Consider the following 13,966-nt stretch of genomic DNA (forward strand, 5'->3'; position numbering starts at 1 on the left):
GCTATTGAGTTGTTTAATGGCCTTTAATACTGTGTCTGCGATATATTGTTCTGTGCTATTCAAATGGGAGGAGGAGTGCTTTCTCTCTAGATTTGTCTGATGCATGGTTTTCAGTTTTCCTAATGGGTTCTTCACAGACTGTCAATTACTTATGTAGTTTAAATGAAACACATAGTTGCTATACTTAAATTATGCATCTTCAAAACGTTGTGAAATGAATCATTCCAGATTCCATGTCTTGTATCTTTTATTTTCTCCTTTGTGTCTCTAGTTGTTTTGAAAATCTTGAAGATGACATTAAAGCATAGTTTTTAGTGGGAAAAAGAATTAAGCCTTCTATTCTTCTTAGTTTAGTTTTCCAAACTGAATGCAATAACTGAGGAACTCCCTGTTTCACAGAAATGAGGATGGGAGTCATAGGGTTGGGGGAAATTACCAGTTCTGTTTTGCTGCATAATGTGTCTGTGTGAGCTCCTTCCTACTGTAGCTTATTTAGCTGCTGTATACACTGAGCTGGTATGCTTAATATCGAATTCCAGCATATGATATGAATCCCTGGCAAGCTAGTAACTTGCTATTCTTTCTACATTATATGCATCTAAGGACTTACAAGGACTTGCTTTTTGTACGTAATCTGAATCTCACAATCTCAATTCTGCCGTTATTTTTAGGGTACTTTTAAGAGAGGGAAACTTTCCCATCAGTCTGTCGCTGAAGCTGTGGGATGAGCCAATTGATGGGATCAGTATTTTTAAGGGGAACGTGGAAAAATCACCATTATGTGTTTTACCTTGATGTGAGGAACAATGCAAAGTGAAGAGTAACAGACAGTCAAGCCTTGTGTTTAAAATAGCAGCTGAATTGTCTACCTCAAGGCATGAATATGCTGGACTCCACTTTAAAAGACTATACTGAGCTCTTAATGTGTTGACTGTGCACTTGACATATAACTAAGCATTTGAGTCTTTCTCTAATCTCTGTGTACAAGAAGATAAAGGATGCTTGAAGAATTGGATCAATACGACTGTTTATACAAAGCTCGTAATGCTAACACTTTTGATGTCCTTTAAGCTTCTGCCTTCATATCCCTGTCAGCTCAATCGCCTGCACACATTTTCTGAGTCAAACTAGCATAAGCCAAGGAGGGGAGAAATGTGTTCCATTTGTCACATGGAAGAACCACTAGTCAGGGTAACAAGAATTTTTCTAGCTAGAGGAGAAATCTTTTCCTTCATCAGTAACTCGTGACAGACTACAGAGACTTAGGAAATAGACAAAGTGATAGATGTTTCTCATGCAATGGTTACAGAGATTTCAAGTGATGAAGGTTCAGTGCAAAAAGAAAATCTGTTTATGCTAGCACTTCAGACTGTGCTCAAGAACTGTCAAAGGTGTCTGCAAGAACGTGAAACATTAGCCAGTCATAGGTTTTTTTGCAGATGAGCTATAGACAGATGCTGTATGTCAAATTTTGTACCCTTCCCCCACAGTTTTCAACACAGACACCTACAGGACATGGCAGAGCCACTTTCCATAACTAGAATAATAATTTCTTTGATGCTTGTCATTTCTCTTTAAGAGGACCTATGTACTGATAGTGGCCATCTTTAACATAAAAACCTCTTCCTTCAGGTGATCTTGTTATTACTTCTTAAATATTACTGCTTCCTTATTATTAGAGACATCTTTTCCTTCATATGTTGCTTGAGCTAAATGAAATCTTTGCAAAGAACCACTGAGCAATGTAACTGTGGGTAAGGCTTTATTCTGAATGTAGAACTTATACTGGAGAAGCCTAGTCTTAACAGAAACTAAGCACAAAGCTAATATTATAAAAGATAATGCTTTAGTCTTGTCCTAAAACTACTTCAGATTGCATGCATGAAACAAAAATAATGGAAGTGAGCACACACTTGAGACTTTGTGGGGAGATGCTGATCCAGGTTCAACAGAATATTAGCAGAGAAGGTTTTCAGCACTGCGCGGCTAGTCCGAAGCTGCTGAGAATATTGTAAGAAGTATTTCAGTCCTGTCAGAAGTAGAAGTGGAAAATGGGATCCCTTTTGAGTTTAGGAAAAGGATTGCATGAGCGTCTCAGATGAGAATTGAGTTACTTCTAAAAACTGGGTGGAGGAAGCTTCTTCCACTCCTTGTCAGTGATTACTTTGAAATGTCAGGCAAAAAACTGAGAAAGTTACTGTGAATATTCATTCTTAATGAAGAACTTGTCTCCCATCTAGCCTCAGTTGATTTTGCTGAGACTCCTTCCTACCCTCAAAAGACCTGTTTGAGATCAAGTTCTTTGTTTTGAAATATATATGTAGCATCTTTAATCTGTATTTCCTCATTTTCTTTGCTAACTTCACACAGAAATTATTGCAGGGACCATGCAGATGTAAAAAGATAAATTCAAAATTTGTCCCCAGAATTGTAAAGAAAATGCAGCTGAGATTACTCTACACCACGAACCTTTTGATAGCTAATGATAATTTTATTCTGTATATTTATATCTCTGTATAATTTGTCATAGACCAAGTTGTGGTCATATGGGGAGCATTCTTCAGTTTATTAGTCCACTATACAGGGGAATACAACAGACAGAGTAAGCAGTATTTGAGGTTGATCTTAAACTGGGTATTCACAGCAGCTAACCTTAGCCTATGCTTACTCTGTAGTCAGTGGGTAAAGAGAAGGGAGAAGGCTCCTTCAGGACTATTCATAATAACAAAATTAAGTTCTTAAGATCTGAAGTTAGCCTTAATGTTTGATTCCTACACAGATTATGATTATAATCTCCCATACACTAGTCAGGTGAAAGGCCATTTGTAAGGAAGAGTAAGGAAGAACTTGTATTTCACAGAACGACTGAAGAAATTATTTGCAGGGATAGCAATAACTGCTATAAATCTCACTGCAAGTTATGTATAAGCTTGAGTTTTTGCACACTGTACTATCAAGTTAAAGACAGTGTTCAGTGAAATGGATAAAAACTAAAAAAAATACCCAGAAAACTAAATAAATTCTTGAAGCTGCAGTGTGTGTGCGTGTGTAAGAAATGCCAAAAAGGGATGAGCTACATGGATTTCCTTGTGCCCTAACGATCACAGTATCCATGGTAATCTTTTAGATCGCTTATTTACGACAGCAAACTAAATGGAATAATTTTTAGCATAATTCAAGTGGTACATTGTGATTTGCTAAAAAAAATATTTGTACTGCAAGCACACACATTAAGTCCTCTTCCAACTGAAGAAGTAGTTCGAGTGTTGGATGAAAAGGGTTTCTTTTTCTGTGCAGCTGATGCATTGAACAAAACTATAAAAATGTTTCAATCATTGTTTGTTAATATGTAGCTGAAAAAAGGAATATATGTTGACTGCTTGATTATTTCCAGGGCAGTGAAAAAAGTTACGTCTCCTTAGCAGAAACATCATAATTTGATTCTGAAGGCTGCATAACAGAGTTTTTAGTTATTTCCCCATAGCTAATAGGAGTTTCATAGCGTAGATATTTCAGTTTGTTAACATGGTATACATGGAAACGTTGAGGCATATTCACACTTGATGGTTATTTCTATCCCTTGCAGTTGAAGTATCTTTGAAAGTGTTAGAGCTATTAAAAGTTACTTCTGTAAGTTGATGAGGGTTTTACAGTTGTGTTTTTTAAGTTCTGTGACGGTGATAAAGATGAGGGTCATAGGTAAATGCGGTTTGACTGCTGCTTATATTTCCTTTGCAATGTATGAAATGATTCTTTTTATGTTATTCTGAACTTTAAAATAATCTACTTCTGTATGAGGATATCTGTGATGTGGTACCTTCATGAGTAAGTTCCAACAAAGAATTGAAGATAATTCTTTTGTCAGATGTATGATTCTTGCATGAAAATATATCACAGTGAAGGAAAAGAAAAGCTAGGAATCTTATTAAGTACTATATATTAGCTCACAAACACTTCATATTACAGTTGACTTGTTACACAGACAACTGGGATTTTTTGCATAAGGACTATTATCTACTGAGATTTGGTTATTTCCGTATGTATTCTAGGAAATAACGAGAAATAATATAATGTTCTGTTTTCCTATCATAGTTCTCACAAATTCATAAAAATTGTGGACCTTGTTATATTTCTGCCTGTTTTAAAAGCATTATCGGAAGGAATGTTTTCCATGATGAAAGGGTTTGGGCAGATATCTGTTAAATCCTGATTTTGATAAGGCTGGGCTCAGTTACAAGCGTATGAGTTTTGTGAATGGATTAAAAAACAAGAAACAGTAAACTGATTGTAAGTGCCTTTTAAAATAATAAGGTGAAGCTTATAGTAATTGGATTATGTATTTGCAAGCAGCAGGACTTAAGAGATAGGAGTAAATTATATGCGAAGGGAAATGCTGTTTCTTTTGAAAATAAATAAGTCCCATGAAATAGTGTTCCTTCTTTCTTCGTGTGTTTGTCCCTTTTTTCCATGAAAGAAAATGGCTATCCTTAGAGTCTTCTCCTGGATAACTCTTTACTAGTTCATTGCCGTAGATTTTGATAGCTTATGAGAAGAAAAAATTCCAAAGGTGTATTCGATTAATCTTAAGAAAGAGAACTGTTAGAGGAATTTTTAAGTTTGAATTGCCATTTTCACGTAGGATACCCATAAGGATATTTTTGTACGTTCATAATTTTTTTTTTTTCCTTAATTGTCTGGTTTGTGCCCAGGTAATCTTCTTAATGCAAATTGTTGTATATGGTAATTTATCTGCATTGAGAGCAGTATCCATTGGGCTCCTAAGGTCAAAGGTAAAGTTGATTTTTGCCAGTTATTATTATTCAAATAGCATAGAATAAGTATAATGACTAATATACTACTTCTTTTTTTCCAGATTTCTCAGGGGACAAAATTTTGCTTATTCATACCTTCTACTGTGGCAAAAATGGATTATTTTCCTCACCACAAACCAGCAGCATAACATCCATCTGACACATGCCTCAAGGAACTCTTATTTAGTCTGTTGTAAGTAAGTCAAATTAAAAACTTGCTTAAAAGTAGCTTTAATCAGCTGTGTATCTATTTACAGCTCAAGAATAAGCAGCCTTAACAGGAGAACTTGTCTTAGCAGTCTGGCTTTTCAGCAGCAGCTGTTTGTTCTTAAATGAAAGTATAGGAGGAAGTAACTTGCTGTAAAGCAGAGGTTGAGGTTGAGCAGCTTCCTGACCGCTGCACGCCAAAGTGTCATACCTGTGTGTTCTGTTTCTCTCCCCACATCCCCCGTTAAAAGTTAACTGCGATACATTGCAAATCAGAAGCTATGGGGTTATGCATGAATAACATGATCAAAAAGATTATCTGCATTGTAAATGAAGACTTAGACTCCTGTTGCTATGACAATTAATTTTAGAATTCGCAGTGTAGAAATAGGGGGCTAAATAACTCAAAATGTAAGAAACAGCAAGTGGTTAAGCTGGTCTTCATTGTGTTTGTTGTTGAGCTGCGTGCATTTCGTGGTGCCTATAGGCCCAAGTGTTTCATTTTTAATGGAACGCAAACTTGAAAAAATTAATGAAACTCCACGTTACATATATCCAATAATGATTATTCAGACATCTTGCTTTTTATGTACTGAAGTAAATTTTATGCATGCAGAGTATATAATATATGTGTTTGTGAGAGAAAACTGCGTTAATATCAGAGTTTTGGCCAGTATACCTTCTTTGTTTGAAAGAAGGATGACATCTGGAGGAATATGTTCAATATTTAGAAACAATATCTTCTTGCAGCATCAGGAAAAATTTATAAATGAGGAAAACAAGGGAAAAAAATAAGGAAAAAATTCTGAATGAGGAAAAAATCTAGCTTGTTCATATTGCTTTTGTAGAGATATAATCTAGTGGAAGAGATGCACATTACTTAATGAAACTGTGCATTTAATAAGAGGCCTCAGATTAACATTTAAAACCCTAATTGTTATATTCCCAGTACATTACGGTATAATACTGCCTACTTCTTTATCACTCTCCCAGATAAAAGAATAATTGATACTTGAATTTGATTTAAAATGAAGGTATTTGTTTTAGGGAAATTCCAATTTTATCAGTGGCATTACATTTATCTCTTGCACTGCTGCTTTCTGCCAGAATATAATCAACACACTATGAGGGCCCTTGTGAATAAAATAAGGGAAACACTATAATTGCCTTACATTCTTTCTCTTTATCTGTTGTCCTGTATGAAAGCAAAAACATTATAGCAATGGTGTTGTTTTATCCTGAAAAAATACTGATGAAGGGATATAGAGGATCCTTACCTGGAAAGGCTCTGTCTCCTGCTCGTTGCTTTATTTCAGTTCTGGATCCCTATTTCTGTGGAATTCTCGTTTATCTATGATATTTTTTCCCTTTAAGAATGTAATCATTCTTGAGTAAGAACAATAGTGTTATGAAAACTCTCTGAATCTCCATGAAAATACAGTTGTAAAAATGTTCCAGCAGAACATCTGAGCAGATGAATTAATCCTCCTGCATGTGCATCTGACGTAGGACTGGTGCTGTGCTTTTTGCTAGGCTGCCATCAGTGGTGGAGTGCAAGTAAAGGACCTCTCAGGTGTTATCAGTGTTATCAGTGACTGTAGGTGTTTCAGAACATTTTATGGGGACTCAGGTATTTTAAGGTATTGAGTGTCTCTAGCTTTCCATAGTGTTTCTTCAGTGGGAGTGTGCCATAGCTCTTAAACACAGCGTGATCTTTTCAATTTTTCTTTTCTACTTTCTTTATCTTAGCCTCCAATAATAGGTTATAACTTCTAATTCTTAAATAAATCACCTTAAAAGATGATTTAGTGATGTCCTTTATCAATAGTTCTATCTTCAAATAATTCAAATAAATAAGCAAATAGTAGACATTTTAAATGAATAGCATTTCTGAAAACTGAAATGTAGCTGCGTTTTTAAAATACTTCCCAGTTGGTCTCTGAACTTTGGGGGTATTCTTCCTAGAACGGAACTTAACCTAGTTGAACAATTCTCTTCTCTTGGATAATAGCTCTTCTTCAATGGTTTCTACAGGGGTTTAGTGTGTTGTCTGAGGACTCTTCAGCATAGCTTCCCTCATTCTCTATGTTTTCACTTCTGTGTCTAATGTATCAGTTCAGGGCTTGTCTACACAAGATACTGAGGAAAATTCATGCAAGTCAACTAAATGTAGGAATTTAAAGAGGGCAGCTTAAATCCAACCAAGTCTCTGTGTGCACTCTCCCATTCATAATCAAAGTGGCCTCCAGTGAATTTAGTTTAATTCACTTTGAAGGCAAGATGAGCCAAACCAAATTAAGGCCACGTTTTATTCCCAGATGAAAGTGTTTGCAAAGGAATTTAATGGACATGGACAAATCCAGTTAAATTAATTTGGGTTAATTTTCCTGAGTTCCATTGTGTAGCCAAAACCTTAGTAATAATGCCTGATTGGAGCTTTTATTTGTCTTTCTTGTTCTTCACCTTTTGTTCCTATAACTGATATTTTATACTTGAGAAGGTAGAGAAGGTAGATGGCCCATAATTGTACTAGTCAGTAAATGTCTTGTTATCTTACATGTTTTGAGAGTCCACGTTATATAATTAACATATAAATACCCCACTTTGCCATCAGGTCTAGTGCATGTTACCTTTTGTTAGGTAGGTACCATCATTTTAGCTGCTTCAACTAATGCCTTCTAATTCATCACTGTAACTACGTCTGCTGTCAAGATCTTATCCATCCAGCAACTTTTTAAAGTATTTTTTACAGATTTTGCAGAACTGGGTGGTTATTATTGCAGATAAGTTGTGATCACATGTCCTTTCTATAATGTAATTATGCAGTGCCTCTTAATGGAGTGATTTGCCGTTCTGGTGGTAGAACTCAGTCAAGTGCAGCTAATTTGAATGGAGTCAGATCAAAGGTGCTTGTATGACTTAGGAGCTGGTCTTCCTAGCTCAGTACAGAGGCGTTAAGGAGCATTTTGGTGAAGTGTACTATAGCTTAAATGGTACAGTTTGTACAGATATGTTTCCTGAATAATATTTTGTTTCTTTCATTGGAGTTCTGTGAGCAGCATGGGCTTAGTCATACAAAACAGATTGCAAAATTTAGGTCCACCTCATCTGTGATAAATGTGTATAATATACAATTAGTTCTATGGGAGATGTTCTGACTGTGAGGTTAAAAACTGGCTTTCATCTTCATATTCTTGGCAGCTAAAACTGGAAGCTATTTGAAGATAAAAGTCTGTTTAAAACAAAACAGGTGGAGGCTGGTGAAGTAATCTTTAATCTAATGTGAATGGGATGAATACAAAGTGTAAAAGTTAAATACTTAAGAGATATGGTCTTTTTTAATTGGCCTTTAAAATTCTGTGATATAGGAGTCTGAGCATAAATAACTACTCTTCAATTATTAAGTCTACTATGATCTGTGAGATCTGTTCTGAGAGTGTTTGGCTTAAGCGGCTTTATGCATTGTGTGAAAAAGCTGCCTTGTGTCCAGGGATTTATGGTCAAATTTGAATTTCTGGTGGACTGGAGTATCCTGCTGGTAGGCAGCATGAGTGCCATGCAAGTTAGGGCAATACTAGAGAGATGTTGTAGAAGTTGAAGGTCTGGAATCTCTGGGAACAGTGAAATCACTGCAGAGGGAGCTAGGACGTCCTGAGTGAACAAAAGGTGTGGAATATTTCTTTGTAACCAGTTTTGTTATTTGTCACTCAATCACCTGAGAGCTACTTTTGTTAGGAAACAGAGCGAGATTCTATTTGAATGTGTTTATTGAGACACTGCGCGTCTTTTCAACTAAAGTCATTGTGTCTAGGAAAAAACTGTCTTGAGAACTTAAGAACTTTCTGGAAAAACTTGATGTCAGAATTTCTGTCCAGTTGTTTGTATTTATTTATGGTCTTGTGCAGTCTTGACAAATTAAGGTGAACATTTAAATAAATAAATAAATAAAAATTTAAAAATCCCCAAGTCCTGGATCTTTCAGTATTTCAGGTGTGATTCAGGTACCTAAATATGCATCTGATAAGTAGTATAGGTAGAAATAGGTGATTGAGGTACCCGACTTACACATAGATGTGTATTGCCATTTTGAAAGCTCTGTATCATCTGGGATAGCCACATGGGACTAGCAAATATGACGCAGACCCATATACTTCTGGAGTAGCAGCTGAAACCCAGAAGATACTATATGATATCTAGAGTAGCACTAGCTACATACCTTTATGTGCCTGAATTGATTTCTATGTGGTTTATTAGACTGTGCAGTCATGTTTTACCTCTGCTTTCTCCTCTCGGACATAACTTTTCTCTGAACCCCATGTGTTTGTTTTCCTCCTTCCAATTACTGGATCATGGTAAATAAATAAATTGAATTACAAATCTGTACACCTTTCTTCATATAGCTAGAGATGCTGTTGAGTAATTTGCCAGAAAGTTTCTCCTTTTAAATTTTGAGACTTGTACAATGTCATGTACAGCTGTCATCAGTCAGGCTGGAATTTTAAAATACTTCACATTATGTAGCTTCTGCTTTGGAATTTGTCTGAAATTGAGTTCTTCCTCCTGGTTATTTTTTAGTTGATTAAAAAAAAAAAAAAAAAAAAATCATGCTTCCAGGATGAAGTACTATAGTCATACTAACACTTGTTAAAAACCAACCAATCAACCAACAAACAAAAAGAAACCAGAAGAAAATTGTATGCAAAAATATACACTCTTCAAGAAAAATATTTTTTTCTTCTTTCCCCGCCCCCCCCCCCCCCCCCCCCCCCCCCCCCCCCTTTTCTTTCCCTCTGGGAAAGGTAGTTGTTGCTGAAATTTTCCCTTTCAGAATTCAATGTTAGAGTGTTCCAGTTTTGACTTAACTTAATCACTATGGTAGATTTGTCCAAGGATATATTTTATAGAAGTAATACATAAATAAGCGTTATTGATTTAGTGTAGTCACTCTAGTAGTGCATTGATTGGGTAATATACTCATCTGCAAATGACACACGGCTTGTGGCTGTCTAAATACTGGATTCTTATTGATACACAAACCCCCATTTGAATCCAAGATAACAGCAAATCTCTGTTAAATGTAGTTGCCAAATTGCTGGGCCACTTAAATTCAAAGGACCAAGAAAAATAAGAAAATAAGCTATTCTTTCTGCAAGCAGTAAAATTAATTTAATTATAAGTATACAAATGTATCAAGAAGAGAAGAACTGAGCAACGTGAATTTATGAAGGGCCATACAGAGGTTTTCATCCATTGGTATTTAAACAAATATAGATGTTAAACTGCCAAAGTTTAAACCTTCAGGATTAAAGAAACAAGAAAAGAACAATGAAACAATTGTCAAATGTGAGACTAATTCAAAGTAATTAACATTTTCAGAAACATTTGGAGGTTTTCAAATAAATTAGAGTGAGCATTTCGGTCAAGAGATTATTCAGGTAGCTTCTGTTTAACTCATAACAGTGTCCTGAATAGAATTATTTCCTTTTCATTTGCTGAAAATTTGAAGTAGACTTTTATAATTAATCTTAACTATCCATTAGTAGTTGTTTGCATAATTATGCAAACTTTGGGCAAGGAGTCGCCTGTAGCTTTTGGAGGAGAAGTTTATAGATTCAAAACAAACAGGGCAAGAATATACTTCATAACTGTATCTGCATTGTGCAAATGCAGCGAGATTGCCTGCTTTGTAATCTGTAATGCCCTTTAGTTCTGTAAACCAACAAACTGTATTAAGAAGCAATATTTTAGTCCATTTATGACTTAAACTTACTAGCTGTATAATTTTCACACACACACAAAAAAAAACAAAAAAGAAAAAAAACCCCAAAAAAACCCCAAAAAGCCCCAACCTAAAAAAGGGTTGGCTTCAGTTCCGTTACAAGCAGGGGTTCACTCTGAGATGCCCACAACTAAATATACATTCAGAGATAGCTACTGGCATTAGCAGCTAGGTAATAAAGCCAAACCTGTACTGTCAGTGATAGAAGACCATGGTGATGATGTATCAGGAGAATAGTCAGTCTTGCTGGAACATGCTAGATTAAAAAGTTTAAAGGTATCTGCAGCAGACAAGTTCAAAGTGTTAAGACAGTGTTATCTTCCATACTTCTGCATCTCCTTCACCAGTGCATGATCCCAAGTGGCATTTTCTGGCTGACTGGAATCAGCAGTAACAAGTGAAAGATGGAAGGCCAGGATTTGTACGTGTACATCATTTTGCAAGTTTCTCAAGCCTAAATACGTTCTAATGCTTCAAAAGAAGATAAGGTGACAGAACAGCTCTGGTCATCCTTACCAAAAAATTCAACTATGCTGGATGGTACCAGCAAGTTTTCATCCTAGTGCAAAACAAAGATAAAGAACAAGCAAGATAGTAGTGTGTTGGAACAAGCCTGTGCAGTTTATTGAGGTGCTAATTTAAGACTGTGGACTGGTTTTGGGGTGGGGTTGGTTTGTTTGTTTTGTTGGGGTTTTTTATATTTGCATTTATGTAAATAATGTATGGGGCACTGATATTACTAGTAGGCTTGCCTTCTGCCACCTTACTAATCAAAATAAAATATCCTTCTTAGCTTCAACTGTAATTCTCTGCTCATAGTCTAAGAGGAAAAAGAAGAATTGATTTAGGCTATTCCTTGTGAATCTGAGAGAAAAAGTACATTTCAGACCAGCGAGCAAATTTTACAGTTAGCGAAAAACACCCTCTCTCCACTTTCTTAAATGATCATGCTGTGGTCTGTCAGCAGAACACTTCTACCCCCAGCTGTTCCCTTGTCATGTAAGAGAGCTTTTGATATTTTTTTTTTTTTTTTTAAAAAGGATCTAAAGACCAAGGAGAGTGCTAAGTACTAAAGAAACAAAGGGAAAATGATCACGTCAAAAGCTGTATTGCTCCTACAGGTAAAAGGCTAAAATGTCTTTGCGTAGTTGGTGTTACAGCCTGAGTTGCTGTTTAGCGGGGCCCCAGCTGTAGATTCCAGGTAGAAATTTGGGCTGAATGGCAGTGATATAGGCTGTGGCAGAACAGGTATAATTTCATTACTAGAGGGAAATCAAACAAAAAAAGCTCTTCAATCCTCTGATAGGATACTTGGGACTTGTAAAATTCTTGGAGAAATGCTAAGGCAGGGGATTCAAATCAGTAGCAATTGGTCCATTACACTGCCTGGGGTACCAAAGCAGCACAGTCTTTTTATCTCTGATTTGGTTAGGATTTCGGCATGTGCTTAAAACTGAGCACATGGTTCTGCGGGTTTTTGAAGCGCTACTATAATGATTTATCTAGAAGTGTTTTAGGTGAATGTGACTCAATATACACTTACAGTTTACACCATACTGTTACAACTATATAAAACATCAATGAAATTTTCTCATTGCACATACTTTGCTTAGCTCTTTGGGAATTCTTCCATTTTTCTTCAGTGTTTGGTATCTTGAACCAGTATTTCTGTTAGAATTTGGAGTCTAATATTTTAACAGTATTCTTGTCCGTGTAAAAAGTATTAATTTTTACTTTCCTGCCATAAATTAATAGCAGTTTAGTTGACAGGGAACAAAACAAGACATATGTTCTGGAAAATAACATTGACTTGCCATTAAGTTCCTTTGAAAGGTAGAGAATTGTAGAGGTAGAGAATTACATGACCTTTATGTGAGCTATTAACACTTTAACGTGTATGAGTTTGCCATGCTTGCTCCACACCACAAAAACTAAATGTGGTTACACTTTTAGCAATATGGTCATATACTAGTGTTTGTTGGGTTTTTTTAATAAAACCACTTATCAGATGTATAATTATCATCAGCTTAGTAAAGATGCGTGAATTCCTATAGCTAGTGCTTACATGTTTTACCAATGGAGTGTAAGTTTTAAAAAAACGGGTCAAATTGTACAGAGGAAAAAACCCTGTCAACTAAGCTTGGTATGTTGTTTAGGCAATCGCGTATCTTTTTATTGATACACTGTATTACATCCTCAATATTTACATACAAAGATAAACATTTACAATATAGTCTATATTTTAATATATGCTACACATTTGTTTATTAGTAAACCAGAAACCAGGGAGGAGAAGACTTTTTTCCAAAGATACAACTTGTTCTTATGCCAATTCTTCATGTATAATCACTATGACCCTTGAAAAGGGGTTATAAAATACTGTTGTGAATTTAAGGTGTTGTTTTTCACCAATGTAAATTACTGTATAAACTTGTTTTCAGGAAGAATCTCACTTTTAAACTTCTGATATTTTCTTTGCATCTGTATCTAAACCCCATCCATATGTGTATGTCCTATTACAAAGTAAGCAAATTCCTACGCATGTGTAAATTGCTTATATAATTTTCCAAGTGGAAATTATAGAGAGAAAGGGAAAAGGTTCAATACAGATTTTTGTCATATAGAAATTGTTTTAACGTTGCAATGAGAACCATCTTATTCCATTGCCCAGTGAGAATAACCCCTGAAAGAGTTTCCTAGAAACTCAGCTAATTCGGTAGTGTTAAAAAACAGGCCACAGGATTGCAAGAAAACTACCCAGTTTTTAAAGTCTGGTTTCCTGTCACTGCAGGATGTTGTATTGCACTTTACATGTACTTAGGTAGCTCAATTTTTTGAAATAATTCAGTATTTTATCCCCAGCTTCTAAGGAAAGATTGTTCCCAGTACTTCTGTCGCTCTTTATTTCCAGACTATATTTGCTTGGGGCTCAGTGTATTTATGAAGAGCAGTTTCAATCCAGTTCTCAGCCTTGTTTCATTGGCTCTGCAGTCCAGGCTCTTTTAGTGACTTGTCCTAAGATAAAACGCTTAACTGCTGATGACCTGTAGCCTTTCATTTCACCCGTTTCAGTCTGAGGTGATCTCTCTGAAACATAAGTTATTGAACTTGCTCCCAGGATTCCAGAAGAGGCTTTGCCAATATCTGTCTTTTGTTTTTACCTTCTAGT

General features: G+C 35.8%; 1 protein-coding gene across 2 annotated transcripts in view; it reads left to right on the forward strand.

Moving 5' to 3' along the window:
* OTUD7A (OTU deubiquitinase 7A) overlaps positions 1-13,966 on the forward strand; it is a 98,684-nt gene that overhangs the window by 17,864 nt on the left and 66,854 nt on the right. For both annotated transcript variants that reach the window (XM_050903229.1, XM_050903230.1), the window contains exon 3: positions 4,874-5,004. The gene's annotated coding sequence lies outside the window, so the exon portion shown is untranslated. The remainder of the gene's footprint in view (positions 1-4,873; positions 5,005-13,966) is intronic.

This window comes from Gymnogyps californianus, chromosome 11 (assembly GCF_018139145.2).
Source record: "Gymnogyps californianus isolate 813 chromosome 11, ASM1813914v2, whole genome shotgun sequence".
NCBI lineage: Eukaryota > Metazoa > Chordata > Aves > Accipitriformes > Cathartidae > Gymnogyps > Gymnogyps californianus.